Genomic DNA, 18097 nt, shown 5'->3' with positions numbered 1-18097 from the left:
ATTATGAATGTGCCTTTGCATTCTATAGAAGTCCGATTCCCATAGAACGAGGTGGATATCACGTTTGGCTTATGTCCAACATCAAACCTCCTCCCCTCAAAATTAAATTCAAAAAGTAGGAAATTCCTTGGACATGCCTGGTTTTCCTCTTAGACCAGAGATAGGCAACTCTTGAGGTTACGAGGCTTTTTGTCCTCCGCAGAGTATGGGAGGGGGCAAATTGGAAGAAAATTGTTGGGGGGAATTCGTCTCCAAATATATCTCTAATGTTTCTTAGGGTGCATAGGTGCAATTTCACCATGTTTTCCCCCAAGCTCTTTTTAGCCCCAACTGGCTTACTTTCTGCTGAAGCGATGGAGGGAAGGTAACCTAAAACACTTCTGAGGGTGTAAAAACCCCATGCCCCTAATTAGGGGGCAGAGAGTATTTTTTTTAATTACAAAAATTGAGTGTAGGGGGTCCACGTGAGCCAATTGGTTTAGACAGGGCAAACCTGTTCCACAACATACACATACAGTTGTGCTGTTCCTGCAGGATATTTTTATGTGCCCACGATTCCCAGGACCTGAAGATCTTCAGTTACAGGCCAGAGATGGCCCAGCTATCTTCCGCTGCAATGTCTCCAAGTCGAAAAAGAAGGTAAGCAGCAAGCTGACATGGCTGAACAAGGTACAACCTGAAAAGCTCTTATGTCTGTATTACACTGAGTACCCCCTGTATCCATGCCTATGTTTCAGTCAGGGGGACTTGAAATCTACTAGTGGAAAACCAGGACTGGTTGCAGGAATACAGTTACTCCCCTCAAACATAGTGGAGAAACAAGGAGACCATAAAGATTGTAAACAGCATGAATATGCTCTGAAAACCTGGCCGATACAACAGATTGAGGACTGCAATTTGTATCACCTGAAGCTCAAAGTGCTTTTAAGAGGTTGGTACAATGCGTAATAATGTGATGTGACCAAGTCAAGAATGACAATGTCTGAAGCAATAGGATGGGGAGACACCCCCATAACTCAAGAAAGAGAGAGTTCCTGGTATGGAAAAATGGCCTTTTCCCAGGCTACCTGCTATCCTTCCTTGAGATAATCAGAATCCATTAAAATGCATAAACCACCTTCCAACTCCCGCAGTAGGCCATCAAATCCTCCATTTAAATAAAGAACCAGCATAAATCAAATAGCAGTACTCTAAATAAAAATCATAAATAACTAATACCAACTTTTCCTAACAGTACTCACAAAGCTTTCAGGAGAGGGTCCTGAGAAGCTGAGCTTCATTATGAGATATTAGCTAAAAGTCGTATTAACAAAATAATCTATGTATGTTTTTATCTTTTTTCGGGACGATCCGAGCAACGGTAGTTTTGGCATTGGGAAGAAAATTCTTATCTTTTATGCGGGACAGCTAACAAAGGAACTAAACCAACCAATCATCCAGGTTTATTCTGCAAGTCTGAGTCAGCCTGGAATGTGCACAGGACTAAGTTTTCTGTGCACATTCTAGCTGATTGACTCTTGGGTATATTCCAGGAAGTAGAAGATTGGATTTGTTTTAAATAGTTAGCTGGTACTGATTTGTATCAAATGATTCTGGCCAGACCACAAAGGGCTTCTTCTAGACATCCTCTTTATCTGCCTTCTCTAATTTTGGAATACCAAAAGCTGCCACATAAGATAAAGTTGGATCTTATAGCCAGGACAAAGAATTGCATTCCTAGGAAAAGAAAGCCAATCACTCACCTATTGAGACTATTCCAGTGGTTCAGTGATTCTGCTGAATTGACTATGAAATGTGAATCTTTCTGGAATTAATTTGCCTTGCGGAAGCCATTTCAGAGCCAACATGCCATGAAGAGCATCAGAGACTGTAGAAAGCAAGTGCTCCAAGGAGTATGGGAAGGGATGGCAACTTGGGTTCTGTGCCCATACAGATTTTCTGAGATAACAGGTCCATACACCCTTACAGTGATTCTGTACCACTCTTTTGGACTTAAATCCCTGATTATTCTGTAGCGTACAGCAGTACACTTGAATGTTGCAGGCATGAGGCTCTGTCTCCAAGAAGCCAGTTCTCTGTACAGTGGGAGTTATGCACTTTTTGTCCCTCATCGTCTCTCTTTCTGTAGAGCCAGGCCATGCGCATTGCCGAACTGTGGGGCAAGCATTTGAGGTCTGTCCACAAGCTGAGCCTGCAGCACACTCAGCAGAATGCTGATGGACAAGAGGACAACCAAGTGAGAAGGACGTGAGGACTTGGAGGCATCAGGTATATAGAAAAGATGGACAGTCTGGAGCGGTGGTTTCTGTTGCATTAATAGGTTAGTCTTGCTAAGATTTTGAAGAAAGCATTGATTGACTAATAATAATAATAAATAAAATTTAATTTATATCCTGCTTTTTGTTACCACAATCAAAGCGGTGTATAACATGAAAGAGGGGCTTGGGAAAGCTGACTCCATCCTGTGCTAATAAGGGCAGCCTGTAGAAAGCTGAAAAATGCTCCCATTCATCGACACAGCTTGTGTGCCGAACCACCACTTCCCCTCTTTCACATACTGCCAACTGAGACACTACTATCCTACTTAATACATAAGACGTGAGACGGCCTGGTTTTTCTCCATCAACAAGAGTTCTTAATCTCTCACGCTCATGGCCCCCGTAGCTGAGCCTGTCAGCACTGCGAGGAAACAGACATTGATGCTGTGACATTGACTTCCAGGGAACACACTTGGAGTTCAACAGGGGTGACGGATTTGATGCTGTTGATACAGAGTCCCCTGGACTGTTTCCACAAGGTACTTTCCATATTTGGGGAAGAATGAGCAGGGAATATCTGTGGCTTGCCAATTCATTGAATTAAGTGTCTGGAAAAGAGGGGTAATTAAATCCATTACTCATACAGCTCAAGAAAGTACAGGAAGGAGAACCTTCAGAGGTGAAGGCTCAGGGCTACTCAATCAAATGGACCAACTGCACAAACTCTGGGACACTTGGTAGGAGTAGCTTAAGTTCACCAGTTGATCAGGGTGATGGTGGTGGTTTTCTTTGTCTTAAGTGTGGAAAAAACTGCTTCATGAAGTTTCCCCAAAGGAAACTGTTTGCTGTATACTGAACTCGTCTATGTTCTGGTGTTCCAAGGAGGGGTACTTGAGACATTTTGTCTACCTGGTCCATGACAGTGGTCCTGTGTCCTTTAATTCTCCCTACCTCAGTGATGCGATGAGAGAGCATCCTCCCACACCTGAGGAGGTAAAAAGGATTTCAGTTGGTCCTTGGCAGGCCATACACCAGACACTTCCAATAACTTCCTGACCACCACATTACTACTGGGATACACAAAACCAGATTAGTTTCACACTTCCCATAAGCTTTCACAGCGCAGCCCTGAACTAGGAACAACTTGCCAGAAGAGATTGCTTTTACTACATGGAAGCCTTTAAGCAGGCACTTAAGACGGATCTCTTTGGCAGCCTGTCCATTTGATCTGCTATAATTGATCTTAAAGACACTCCCTTCCGACTCAGTAGTATGGGAACAGAGACGATGGACATTTTAATGATTGGTAGCAGTATTGCTGACTGTTTTATAGTTTGTATTTTTAGATAACATTGTATTTGCATTTTGTATTGTTGAATTTTTCTCTAACCCACCTCGATCCGCAGGCAGAGGTGGGAAATATAAATATAAATAAAAAATTATGCCGAAAGGGCCCCCTTCCCAAAGGCAGGTAAAACTAATGGACTACTTCATAAGGCCAGATGTAAAGAAAAGCCCCGCTCATCACCACCAGACAATCTCTTTTTTGTCCAGCCTCAAATTAGTACGAGCAGTTGATTAAAGGGCTTTTCTATCAAACCTAAGGGCTTTCCTATCAAACTGTAAGAGCCATCTCCTAACTAGCAAGACCAAGGCCCGAACAGACAGCCAAAATACTGCTTCAGGTCACTTGGAGGTATGCTATTTAAATGACTTTGTGCTGTGACTTTGTAATAATTGTTTTATGTTTAATGTTGTTTCGTCATTTTGCATTAGTATTGTACTCGGTGGTGTTGAGGTATGAGGTGGATTATTGAGTGTTTATATGTTTTTATTTTGCTTTGTGGAAATATAAATATATTTAAAAATGATGCATGGTCTAAGAGGCGGAGACTGTACCAAGCCACATCCAGTCCTAAGGACTAGAGTGCAGCTTTGGTGCAGCTTCTGGCCTCTTAAGATGCATGTGTCATTTAACAGCATCCTCCAAAGTGACCGAAGCAGCTTTATTTTGGCCTGTCTGTTTGGGCCCCAGATACTATCCTCCTGGATCTTGTCCTTCTCTGCAAAATCATGATTGAGGCTGCTCTTTTTTGATGGGACAGAGATAAGGAGACAGGAAGTTATCACTCTGCTTGCTGCCTACTGCAGTTATATGACCATAGGCTATAAAGATGTGGCTGGAGAACATGTGTGACCTCCTTCCTAGGTAAAGTTTGAATTTCTTTGTATTTAACTCCTTCTGCTATATGATGTCGACTCTGAATACAGGATGTGTAGGGTCATCTTTGATGTTGGGAAAGTAGTACCCACAGGATGCCAAGGATTGGCTCCACTGAAAACTCCTTATGGAATACTATAATGTACAGGCTAATCTGTTCCAGGAACACAGACTCAGTAGAGTCAGAAAAGCTTATTCATAAGCAGAATAGATTACAGTAAATAGTTGTCAAGACTGAATTTTTTCCCTGTACCCAGTATACTTAGTATTCAAACAATTCCCATACAAACCTTCATACCATTTGTCAGGTACTCAAAACATCAGTCTTTACGACTCACCCCTCTTTTCTCCTCCACCCCAGTAGAACAACCTGTATATCACAGTTATATTCTTTCCCATTTACTCATTATCTCAGGCCTACTGATAAACAATCTTTTCTTTTTCCACATCACAATAGAATAACCCATAACTGCAATAACACGCTTATGCCCAGACATTATGCCAGCAGTTAAGCTTCTGGTCTTCTAGTCTACGCCTGACAGATGAAGTGTGTGTGTGTGTGTGTGTTGTGTGTGTGTGTGTGTGGTAGGAAGAGAGAGAGGGATATTTTAATCCCTATATCATATTGTATTTTTCAGAGTTTGATTCATAAAGAGAATATCCTAATGGCTTCTCCAGATGGCTTCCTTCTGCTCAGTTGCCTGAAGCAGGGGTCCCTCTGTCTACTCACCATCAAATGCAATTTCTGCACAGCTCTTGCAGCAGCAGCGGAAACAAACTCAAGTTGCTGTAGCCCAGGTTACTATCCATTTTGCGGAGTGGGGGATACAGAGAAATCATACATTGATTGCCTGAGCAGAGCCAATAGGAAAAGGAGACCTCTGAGTTCCCAGTCTCTCTGCCTTTTTGCTGAGATCCTGCAAGGAATTAAAATCGAAGAGCCTTGGAACAGCCTTGGTTTGCCTCCAGGTATCTTTGTCACTTAGGCCTGAAGCTTACAAAATTTAGGAAACTTGGGTATCTGGTGAATATGATGGGCTCCTTTTAGAACTTCTTCTCCATTTGTTTGTTTGTTTTTTCCCGGTTCTAAATTGCTTGCTCACTTTTTCCACCCGGGAAAGCCCTCATTCTTCATACACTGGGATTTCTTAGCACTTGTTTTTGATCTCCGCTGGTTTATCTCTATAGACTGTCCTTGGTAATTCACATATCTGTCAATTTTCAACTCACCAAAAACCTATGAAACCAGCTCTCTACTCTGTTCCAAACCATTCTCTCCACTCTAGGTTCTTCCTTCTCCAACTGCTTCTTTGATCTACTTGTTGCCTCATCCCATTCCAGGTGGTAGTATTAATCTTTACTTCTAATTTACCCCTCCTGGTTGCTAACAGTATCATTGACAATTCACTATCGTTGCAAAACCTTATTTAGGATGAATAACTGAAGCTTACTGTTTGAGAACTCCAGATGTTTTGGAATGAGTCCTACATCCCCACCAACAAAGGAATAGTTATGGCCGATCGAAGTTGTAGTAGTTGAAAACTCTTGGAAGGCATCGATTGGGAAACTCTAGGTTATCCATTATTTTTCTGTCAACATTCAGTCTACATCATGTTTTTTCCCTGAGAGCAACCGTGAGAAAATTCACTTTGCTGAGACTATTAAGTAAAGTTACCAGTAGCACATACACAGGAATAGATACTGCCAGATCTGGGGCTTTACCCAAGGCTCTTTCCATTCTATCCTACAGGTGCATTGGCTGAAGGATCAACTGCACAGAGGCAGCTGCCCGCCTTGAGGCCCAGGCCCGGTACATCAGCTCCTGCTGAGAATAAGGACCTCCTCAGCATATCTCACTCTTGGTGAAGCAGGTGCAAGAACTAGAGGCAAAGCTGTTAGAACCAGTACCAGTAAGAGTTTCTTTCCATAATGTTTTTATTCAGCTCCTTCTGTTCTTAATGATAGAATTCCTTTCATTTTACAGTTAGTTGCCTTTCAAACTTTGTATTCCTCTCACAATGACATGAGTGAGCAGAACACTAATGGGAGTATAAATATTTTATCTGTTTAAGATTCAGTGATGATAGGACAAAATATTGATAGTAGGATTTTTTAATTGCTCAGCATTTTAGGCCATTAATAAAACACAAAACAAAAGCAACAGTACACAATCCAGTAATCCTAAGGACTGGCGCGCCTTTGGTGCAGCGTCCAGACTCTTAGGATGCATGCATCATTTAACAACATACTCCAAAGTGACCCAACACAGCTTTATTTTGGCCTGTCCTTCTGTGTGCCTAGCTGCACGGAGCTTCATGAGCAAGGTTTTGTCAGTGTGAATCAGATGTATATGTTCATATTGCCATGTTACAGAGCAGTAAATGGTGATGTATTCTCTGTGTCTCACACAAATGGTTGTGCTCCAAGAGCACTTTTGAAACTGTCTAGATCTAGTAAAACATTTGGTGATAGCCTTGCCCACTTCAGCAACCGATAAGGGGCGTCTCACAGAAAGGCAAGTTCCTTTTTGTCGCTGCGGCAGTGGAACCTGTAGTGGAACCAGGTAGAATGTTGCTTTGCTTTCAATTTGCTTGGCCTGATGTCTTAGATACATCTTGCTGTCCAGATTCTTTTCTCTAGCATTGGCAGCGAAGTCATACTGCCCTCTTGGAGCTTGGACTTCTCCCTGGTATCGGTTCCTTTCTGTATTTCTTTTTCCATTAGTTCCCTAAGTTTCCATGGTGTCAGAACCTGGCCCACTTCATCAAAAAGTCAAATTGAGAACTAAGTCTAAACTAGAACTTTCGTGAATAAAAACTGGTTAAGTGCACAGTACAACATTAGTCAGATCTAACTTACAATAACAATGTGGGCCATTTTAATATTATATGAAAACCCTCCCCACATCAAACCCATGGCTAACAAATTCCCACAGAAAGCACAATTGACAACTTAGACCCCCTGAGCCACCTTCCCCCAATAGGATTTTTGAGAACCACTGCATGGACAGTGGTTGCCCACCACATCCCCACAACAGCAAGATAGTAGTTTCTTTTCCCACGTATACACTTTGAATTAAACCACCAAAATGCTTATAACTTCAAAGGCCACATATTGATATCCATTCTAACAACCTTTTCCATCTAGCTATCCCATCAGACTGGCTAACATGTGATGACCAAAAGTTGCAGCTCTTTCAAGGCTGACAACGCCAAAGCGTATCCGTTGCAGGTTAACCCTCTCACACTTCCTTTCCCCTTTCATCACCCAAGGATAACCCTTAACCAGCGTTAGACGTCTTCTTCTCCATCTGTCACCTTATCCCAAATAACAATTAAACTATTCCCGACTGATCTACCATATCTACATTCCATTCTTCCATATTTCTCAATCGCAATATGAAAATCTATCAATCAACAACTTATGGAAGAAACAATTTTACATTAGGGTTCTGACATTCTGCCCCCTCAAAGAATATTTCGCTTTTTATAATTATCCCCCACTGGGATTTAATACGCATTAGAACATTTTGAACTAAACAATTAGCCTTAACCGTAGGAAAAACACAATTCAAAGTAAATTATCCATCACATAACATATCAGTTCATTATCAATTATAAAGATTGTATATACAGCTCTGTGTAATTTACAGCGCTTTATAAATAAAGTGTGAATAATAATAATAATAATTTAATCTGCTATTATTATTTAATCTAAACGGTATCTAATTTATAACATAAATTGAACACAGTTAAAACTCTTTCTTTATAACCTTTGGGTCTTCTGGGTAATTGACAACCTAGAGTCTTAAAGTCCAACCTTAATTATATCCACTTCTGAAATATGGGGCTTCAGCATACGCTGATTTCCCCTTGCATGGAGGGATCTGGAATGGCCCCACGTAGGGGAGGGTACACTGTATAATTGTTCGCACTATAATGGTAGAATGTCTAAAGATTCTAATACAATGGATTCACAAATATCAGGCAGGCTTCTTGATGAACAGAATGATAAAGAAAGTGTTAGACAATTATTAATTTGGTAATTTGAGGAAGGAGTGGGGTCCAACTTTTGTACTGGGGGAAATTGTGTTAAATTAATGATGATTGCTATAACAAATAAGAGCTTGGACTATAAATATGGAGCTGAGCTTTAAAGGTTTCAAATTTGATGTGGGTTTGTAGAAATAAAAGCCAGAAGATACCAAGAGATAAGAAGACTTTGTTTCTAGGTGGTGGGTGTTTGTTTTAAGGGGGTAAGTGATGTGTATGTTATGTGTTGTTATGTTTATATGTTGTAATTTAATGTCAAATGAAATTATTTAAAAGAAAGAATTATGCAAAGTAGCCTACAGTCTTATTTTTGTTTTGGTATGTCAACTGTCAACCTGCTGTGCACTTTCTACCTTGACTTTCTTCAGTAGTCACTCCGGCCTTCGCTTGCTTGCAACTCGTAAAGTTGTCAGCTGAAGACCTTAGATTGCTGATGTTGATCCTCAGTGTTCAGTCCGCCTTCTCTAATCTAATCCTTTTACGTATGATTGTAACCTTCAAGTTAGAATATGAGAATGGGAAATGTATCCTTACTCCTTTGGCCATTAGAGCCATTCATTTCGTCCATATTCCGGTCCGAACAGTAGTTTCTTTGTCTGATACGGTTATGCATCAGGACAATCAATGGTGTGGCACACCCATTTCTTAGAGCAATCTGTGGTCTTTTGGTGACCGATGTAGGCAAATGTTTTGCTCTGGTTTATAAGCACAGCTGATTTTCCTTTGAGTCTTTGATAAGTTCTATTATGGCAAGCATACTTTGATTGGGCGTTCCTGCATGGCTGTGTTTGGAGCCTGGATGGCCCTTGTGTCTCTCCACGCTATGTTTATGAGTCTATGTTGCGTATGGTCTTTAGTGCCTCTACCCAGCTTGGATATATAGCGACCCAGCAGAATATATACTGACAAAGATCACACAGTTTTCCCATGGGTTCACTTTGCTGTCACATGCAGGAGTAAGTCTCCTTATGCAATATTTCTGATGTGCCAATCATTTGGAGCATTTTTCAAAGCTGAATTGTACTGAGATAATAAGAAAATAATGAATTATGTATATGATTAATAGGCTAAAATGGTCTGACATAGACCCTACAAAGGGGCATATGTATTGGCGAGGCCCGTTAGAACATCATACAATTTGTTGCTAGCTTGGAGGACAGCAGTCTAATATTGGATTGTCATGTTGAGGGGGGGGCTGAGTTTTACACATAGAGACGGAGAGGTGATTGATTCGTGCTTTCTTTTCTCTCCCCGTCTCTTTCATGGCGCTCAGGACAGTTTGCTGAATCACCTATCGTTCTGGGCCCTTCCTGTTCTGTGTGACCCCACCACTCCTACTCCTGAGGGGGGAGGCACACACCTGCCCAGGTTTTGATCCCAGGTTCTCCACCAACGACCAGTCTCCCCGGGAAGCCCCTTAGTAGATGACTGGCTTGTCAAGCTAGAATGCCTTCCACGGTCCACTCCAACAGTGTGCCTCCCTTGGGCACGTGGAGCTTGCAGGTTCCGTTAGTCGGGGTCACCCCCTCGGAGTATGAGTCCAACAGGATAGAGTGAGGATGGATCATGGGTCCAAGAGATCACTTGCGTCTCTGCTCTTTGTTCGACAAGCAGGGGCTGGGAGAGACCTGGATGAAGAGGTTGGCTATATAAGTGAAAACAGAACTGCTTTGGGTTTGTGCAAGTAATAGGGGAAGAGAACCCGTGTTCGGTTTCCTTACATAGGTCTAACTAAGCTTGTCTTTTGTTTTTGCTTTCCTGGTGTCCCTGTGCACAGATTCCCTCACGGAGAGGATACCAACCTCCGTGGAGGCAACAATGTTTCAGTGAACAGCTGAAACTCCCCATGCTGTTTGTGGCTCCTGAAAACTGGAATGGGATCGGTTTCCCTACCAAAATGGAGGCAGTTCCCAAAGCAGCCAAATTATGTCACCTGGGATACACCGAATGGCTTGTTGCCACTTTTCAGCGCCGGGAGAATCTCAGCTATTTACTTTTCTCATGTATTTAATTGTGGTTAAAGCCCTTAGCCAAAAAATAACCTTTAGGAGCCCCCCCTGCGCAATGCTCCAAAGCCAACAGTCTTGATTGGGCAGGATTACATGGAGAGGAGATGTGTTTCTATAGTGTCCTTGCATAGTCGATTTGCCCCTCCATAACGATGGAAGCAGAACATAGAAGCGATCTAGCAAGAACAATTCGGTTTGCTAATCCATATTACAAACGGTAGCAGAATTCAGATGTGTGTCTTTACACAGAAGACGTTTGCCTTTGGCACCAATGGGATTGTGAAGTATTGTTGGGGGTAATTAGGTGTATATTATACGCTGTCCCTCTTTTATAGAAAAAATTCCAAGGTTTTTACTATTTAGGACTGCTACTGTTTATTCCCCAAAAGCCTTAGGTTTGTACACACTGAGGAACATTTTAGTTGTGTACGTTACATGCAGAGAACTGAGTTGAGAGTTCGACTGGAAAGGTTGGACCCATCACTTCTCTCAATCACTGGCTCAATGCAGTTTGTGTTTCAATGCCACCCAATTCTAGAAGAATACTGTGATATTTCTCATTATGGGCCACCTTAAGTCTTTAAGGTGACTTATGAATGTGCCTTTGCATTCCTATAGAAGTCCGATTCCCATAGAACGAGGTGTATGGGGTCTACATTTGCTATTTTTGTCACAGCAAATGCTCTACTTTAATGCCCCAGAAACAGTTCAGGTCCCTCAAGGCTGTACTTCTATGGGAGGAATATTATAGCTCCCAGCATCTGATAAGCTCAGAAAATAAATGTATACATAGACATCCAATTGTTAATGATCAAGTATCATGGTCTCCAACTGGCCCTTGTGAATGTCGACAAGCAATACAGTACTACTTTCCTCATGCTTATACTATGCTGTGAGTTTTTTAAAGAAATCAAGTCCCCTTCTGTTGCAAGCTCCTGCACTGTGCAAAAATATAGAGAACACTCTTCCCTTTCAACAAAAGTCTGTTTGCCATTTTATCTACTGAATTCTTTGAAAATTAGTTGGGTTCATTTAAGACTGTGTAGCCTTCCTTCTCCAATGAATCTTGCATCTCTCTTGGTTACTTTTTTTAAGGCTCAAAAGATAATACAATGCCTTTCTCCCAGCCTTTAATTTGTAGAATGAATATATACCACCAAGCACCAGCTAAAAATGTCTTTGGCTTGGTCAGTGATGTATTCAGTACATGTAATCACTGATTACAGATACATGTGAAGGACTTTAGCCCATCCAGAATCTGTATCCAGTCCAAGTTGAATCAAGCATTATTTCTGCAGTGTAGATTAGACCTATGATTGAAATATCTCCCTTTTCTATCTCCTCTCCCTTTGAATCACTCTTCAAAAGCCTCGTCTCTGGTTCATCAAAACTATGAGTATTATATAAAATGTGCTAATGTTTAACTCTGCTTCCTACCAAAGGCCAACTCTGTCAACAGTGCCACTCCTTCTCTGCTCACCTGTAGATTGGGTCGTGCATCACCAGTAGTTTGCTCTCATCCCAGTCCCACTCTTTCTTCTGCAAAAGAGATCTGCGTATAAGCAGGACAGATGCCTCACAGAGTGGTACAACAATTACCAAAAAAAAAAAAAAAAAGGGGGGGGGGATAACAACCAAAGAAGGTTTTCTGAAGTGATAATCTTTGACACATTAGGAATCTTCTCTCCAAGGTTCCACTCTGCGGATCCGTGTGTTTTCATTACTAAATTTTCCTGACTGCCTTAGAGCAACTTTCTATTATCAGGATGAAGAGGTGCAGGCTGTCTTGTCAAAACAATTGTTCAAAAGAAAATGGACGAATTTCTTAATCAATTTTGCATTCTGTAGCTGTTAGGAGTTGGCAGTCATTATGTGGCAGTTAGAAGTTGGCACTCATGTGAATTCAAGCAAGAGCATAATATTACTTAAAGAAGGATATAACTAATAAACATGGAACACAATTTTTGAAAACAGTTATTTCTCTTGTCCTTGAATAAAAATGGCTGTGGGCATTAAAGGTTAGACAAAACAAGAAGACATAGCCCAAAGTTGATCACTGCATTTTCAGAATCCCCAGTTCAGTGCCTATAGGCCAGTGATGGCGAACCTATGGCACGTGTGCGAGAGGTGGCACTCAGAGCCCTCTCTGTGGGCACATGCGCCGTCGCCTCAGCACAGAATTTTTTACTAGAAAGCCAGGGGAACATGGCACTTTGCAATTAATAAGTGGGTTTTGGGTTGCAGTTTGGGCACTCGGCCTCAAAAAGGTTCACCATCACTGCTATAGGCTCTGCCCTCATAACATGGCATGAAAGCAAGCTGGGAAGAAACTAATCCAACATAGAAAGCCATTTCAGTGGCCGGACGTCCCATTTTAAAAAGGGGGCGTCTCTTCTAGACGCCCCTGGGCCTAATACGGACTCCGTCCGTACAAGATGGCGCCGGCCCTTCTACATGGCCGGCACCATCTTTGTGTATCGGACGCTGAGCGTCCGTACGCGTCGCGTCCTTTGTGACGTAGCGAGTGCGCCCCTGGCGCCTCGCTACATCGCAAATGCGACTCTAAAAGAAGCTCCATTTTGGAGCTTCTTTTTCAGTCTGCACGGGAGCCGCGCCGTGTGGAGGCTCCAGCTCCCCCGCGGACTAACCGGTTTGTATCCCGCCAGTGAATCATAGAGTTGGAAGAGACCACAAGGGCCATCCAATCCAAACTCCTATCACGCAGGAATACACAAAGCATCCCAGACAGATTGTGTGCTTTGGTGCCATCCAGCCTCTGTTTGAAAACCTCCAAAGAAGGACAATCCACAGCACTCTGAGACAGTGTATTCCACTGTCGAATAGCTCTTACCATCAGGAAGTTTTCCTTAATGGAATCTCTTTATCTATAGTTTACCTATAGAGTGGAATCTCTTTACGAATAGTTTGAATCCATTGCTCCATGTCCTAGCCTCTGGAACAGCAGAAAACATGCATGCTCCAACTTCAATATGAAATCCCTTCAAATATTTAAACATGGCTATTATGTCACCTTCTCTTTTTCAGGCTAAACATACCCAGGTTCCTAACCCACTCTTCATAGGGCATGGTTTCCAGACCTTTTACCATTTTTGTCACCCTCCTCTGGACATACTCCAGCTTGTCAAAATCCCTCTTGAATTGTGGTCCCCAGAACTGGACACAATTTTGTAAGTGAGGTCTCAACAAAGAAGAATAGAATGATACTATTATTTCTCTTGATCTAGACAGTACATTCCTATTGATGAGCCAAGGATCATATAGGCTTTTTAAGCTGCTGCATCACACTATCGACTCATGATCCATTTGCATATACTGTTCTCAAGCTGGGTGTCACACAACCTATACATGTGGATTTCATTATTTTTGTGCCTAAGTGCCTTACATTTCTCTGTGTTGAAATTCATTTTTTTAGTTTTGGCCCAGCTCTCTAATCTATTAAGGTCATTTAAAATTCTATCCTCTGGGGTATTAGCTACCCCTCTGTTCCCTCATCCAAGTCATTGATAGAAATGTTGAATAGAACCCTGTGGCATCCCATCAGTCACTTCATTCCAAGATAAAGAGGAGCAGCTGGTGAAGAAATGTGCAAGAAACATTGTGGTACTAATTTGGAATTTAAAGTGGGAGATTCAATATAGCTCCCTACTAAATTTTTGAAAAGTATTCAAATTTTGAAAAATTTAACACTGAGGTTTGTTGGTCCCTTTGTTGTTAAATGTTTGGTGAACAAAGAAATGCAGTATTGGAGCTGCTCAAGACTTACAGTACATTTATGCCCCATTTCCCATTTTAGTTTACTCAAACTGGCAGCAGAGAATAATGAGTGGCATGTTTTGGTAAAACCTCTCCCACCTATTCTGGTGTATAGTGAACAACCATTTGAAGGGGGGGAAATTGGACTCCAAATAGTTTAAAAGGAAACTCGAGTACTGTATCTTATTCAATGGAAACATTTCCCAGAAGCTCAGAATGAATGGGTGTATAGAATCACAGAATAGAATCGCAGAGTTAGAGGAGACCAAAAGGTCATCCAGTCCAACTCCCTGCCATGCAGGAATACACAATCAAAGCATCCCCAACAGATTGTTATCCACCTGTTTAAAAACCTCCAAAGAAAGAGACTCCAGCAATCTCTGAGGCACTCTCTGAGGCACCGTATAGTTATAATGTAAATACTCCAATTTTGGTACAGAATTATGTGTAATTTAATTGTGTAGTTGTAACATTCCCTGGTCAGTTCCCTGACAGTGAAACTCTCCAGACTGGATCTATAGTTTTCTTAATAAATATTCCTGTGTTTTTACTACTGAGCCTGTGTTTCTGAACTTTGGAATCCTGCTGGATTTGACAGGCTATGCCTTGCAGTGTCATTGGTTCCCACATGAACCAAAAGGAAGGGGTAATGTCAGTGAGCTTGACAGGTTTTGTCAAACAGGCTTCTCTGTTACATCATGGATTTATAACCCAGGAAGACAACACACCTTTTTGGGCCTGCAAACTACTGTAAATATTTTATTGCAGTCACAGACCAATATATAAAAACTAGTTCAAATACAGGTACAAACAATTAAACTTTTAAAAGATCATAGAGAAGTAAAACAACATAAAATACATAGTGAATACAGTAATAAAAAGGAAGGCAATTCCAGATACACATTTAGGTAACAGAGGTGGAATCCTATTAACCTAGATCATTATTGCACTATATTATACAGTATTGTACTGTTGTAAACTTCATTATTGTACTAATCCTTGGAGCTAATCACTGCTCATCTCATTATTACTGCTGCTGAGCAAGTATGTTTTGGTAGGATTGATATAACAGGAAAACCTGAACCAGTACATTTATGGAGTATTGGCAGAATAAGATCAGATTGTAGATCTCTGTAGAAGAGGTATTGACCATCTCTGAGAACTGCTAGCAACATAATCCCTATGCACTTTCCTGAAGCATAGAAAACTACACTCAGGAATTTGAAGCAGGAGATCTGTTTTATCCTATGGACATCTATTATCCAGAAATGTCCTCTAGGCATTCTGGCAAATGGCATCCTTTTAGATTTTTGATAGCTGAGCAGTGGATAATCTTCTTTGCAAAAAAGAGACACGGCACTATTATCTTTTGAAGTCAATGGGTGTTCTTGAAAGAATAAGCACATCATCTGCATAAAATAGCACAGTAATGTTTCTTCAGCTAATTTGAGAGGATAGAAATTGGTGTTGTGGAGGTGGCTCACCATAAAATTGATGTAAAAATTAAACAAAAGTGGTGCCAATATGCAACCTTGCTTTACTCCCTTCTCTGTTTTTATTACCCTAGTAAGGTAGCCCTAGGGAGTGCATCTAACTTTAAGAGAACTTCCTTCATGCAGCATTCTTATTAAATGGAGTAATCTTCTATCGATCGAGGATGCCTCCATTTTTTTCCATAGTATAGTTTGAGATATCGAGTCAAAATCCTTTAAAAATATGGGGTGCAGTTTAAATTTCCCAGGGTGCTAACCCTTTTAAAAGGAAACAAAAATATGCAGGTATGAAAGTCAAACTAGTTAGAGTTCAGCTTTCAACAGCAGAACAACAAAAGTGTGGGTCAAACTATTATTTTAAATCTGTCTTCCTAAAGAATAAAGACTTACTCCAAAAATAACAAACATACAGTTTGTAGTTTAAAAACAAATAATAATAACTTTAATAAATATATAAATACACAACAAACTAAATCCTATTCTAACTGGTGTTAATATAGTAGGAAGAGACTGTTAACCTCACTCAGAGGAGACTGTTACTGCATCAGAGACTGAGAGGAAACTGTATAGAATCTTGAGAGAGAGTCTGTTAAACAGCCTCCAGGATTGAGTGACAGGAGTCATATGTATATATACAGTAGAATGAGATAGATAGAGGGAAGTTCCTGTCTATCTAAGGAGGGTAAGGAGAATGCAATAAATATTTTTTTCAAACAGAAGTCTACGAAGGCAGCATGCAAGGAGGTTATGTTACTAGAAGAATGTTTCATAAAACCATAGAGTTGGAAGAGACCACAAGGGCCATCCAGTCCATCCCCTAATGTTGTTGTGCAATCTCTTTTCCTGTAGTTTGCATGCATTGCTCTGGGACCTAGTCTTTGGGCAGCAGAAAACAAGCTTGCTCCACCAAATATTCTGGAATGCCAGAGACGGCACTTTGAGAAAGGCATTCAAAGACAGCAACATGCCAAACCAAGGTCAGCAAACACACCATCAGAGGCAGTTCAACAAGCCGAGAGTGCACTTGTTTGCAAAGTCAGGAGATGCTACAATTGCGGACAGCCAGGTCATCTCAAGAAGAACTGCAAGAATCCACCTGCTGCCAGAAAGAAGGAACAACACAGGTCTCCTGGGAACAGGAAGAGAGTTGTATTGGCAGTGAAGAACAGTGACAGTCAAGCCCATCTCACGGCTAAAGCCAGATACATTTGGCTTGTTGACAGTGGAGCAACCCATCATTTAGTTAAAGGAAGTCTTTGCTGAAGGACAGGAAGCCCTCATGTAGACTCTGTGGGTTTGGCTGATGGGGTTCAAGCCAAATAAGGGACATGGGAACTGTGTACTTTCCTGGGGTTTGCCAAAGACTTTGAGAATGTGTTGTGTGCCCCCGGTTGCAAAACTGTCTGGTCAGTGTATCCTCACTAACTTCAGACAGGTATGCCCTACATTTTGAGGGGGATGACTGTGTCATTACTAAAGGGGGCCAGGTTTGGGCAAAAGCATATAAGCACAATAAATTATATTTCTTAGATGACCATGCAGAGTGTGCTACAGTAAACAATGTGCCTTTGCACTCAAATTGTGCACACTATTTTCATAGGGTGCTGGAACACACTAGTTTCACTAGTTTGGGGAAACTGGGAAGTGTTTGTCCTGGGCTGAAATTGAATAACTGCAGGAATCATCTGGATTGTTCTGTGTGCAGCAAGATAAATCTAAATGCTTTTCCTGTTGCCAAGAAAAACAAATGCACCACCCAGAAACCTTTCCAAATGGTGCATGCTGATCTGGCCAGTCCCTTCACCAAATCTGTGGGCAAGAGTAGATACTGTATCTGATGGGCATTGTCGATAGGCACATCAGATACTCCTATGCTTACACACTCAGGGAAAAGAATGAGGCTGCTGCCACATTCAAGAACTGGGTGGAGATGGTGAAAAGGGAATTTGAGTACAAGGTTGGTACTCTGGTGACAAATAGGGGTGGTGAGTTTTTGTCCCAAAGCTTGAACAATTGGATGAAACAGAAGGGCATCCGCCATAACACCACTAATGCAGCCACTCCGCAGGAAGACGGTTTGGCAGAAAGAAAGATTGGGGTGTTAAAACAGATAAAGGATTGCATGCTGCTTGATGCAGGGGCCCCAGAAGACTTTGGGGGGAGGCAATCCTGGCTGCCTGCCACATCACTAACCAAGTTTGGAATTCTGCTGTGAAACAAAAACCCTACTTCATGTTATTTGGGAGGACACCCAATCTCAGCTACCTAAGGGTGTTTGGGCAGTATGCCA

At 41.6% G+C, this 18097-nt stretch overlaps 1 protein-coding gene across 1 annotated transcript in view; it reads right to left on the bottom strand.

Annotated features, from left to right (window-relative positions):
* Positions 1 to 18097, bottom strand: part of LOC121929049 (leucine-rich repeat-containing protein 52-like) — a 44894-nt gene that overhangs the window by 11954 nt on the left and 14843 nt on the right. The window lies entirely within an intron of this gene.

This window comes from Sceloporus undulatus, chromosome 4 (genome assembly GCF_019175285.1).
Source record: "Sceloporus undulatus isolate JIND9_A2432 ecotype Alabama chromosome 4, SceUnd_v1.1, whole genome shotgun sequence".
Classification (NCBI taxonomy): domain Eukaryota; kingdom Metazoa; phylum Chordata; class Lepidosauria; order Squamata; family Phrynosomatidae; genus Sceloporus; species Sceloporus undulatus.
This window is presented reverse-complemented; position numbering and strand designations above follow the sequence as displayed.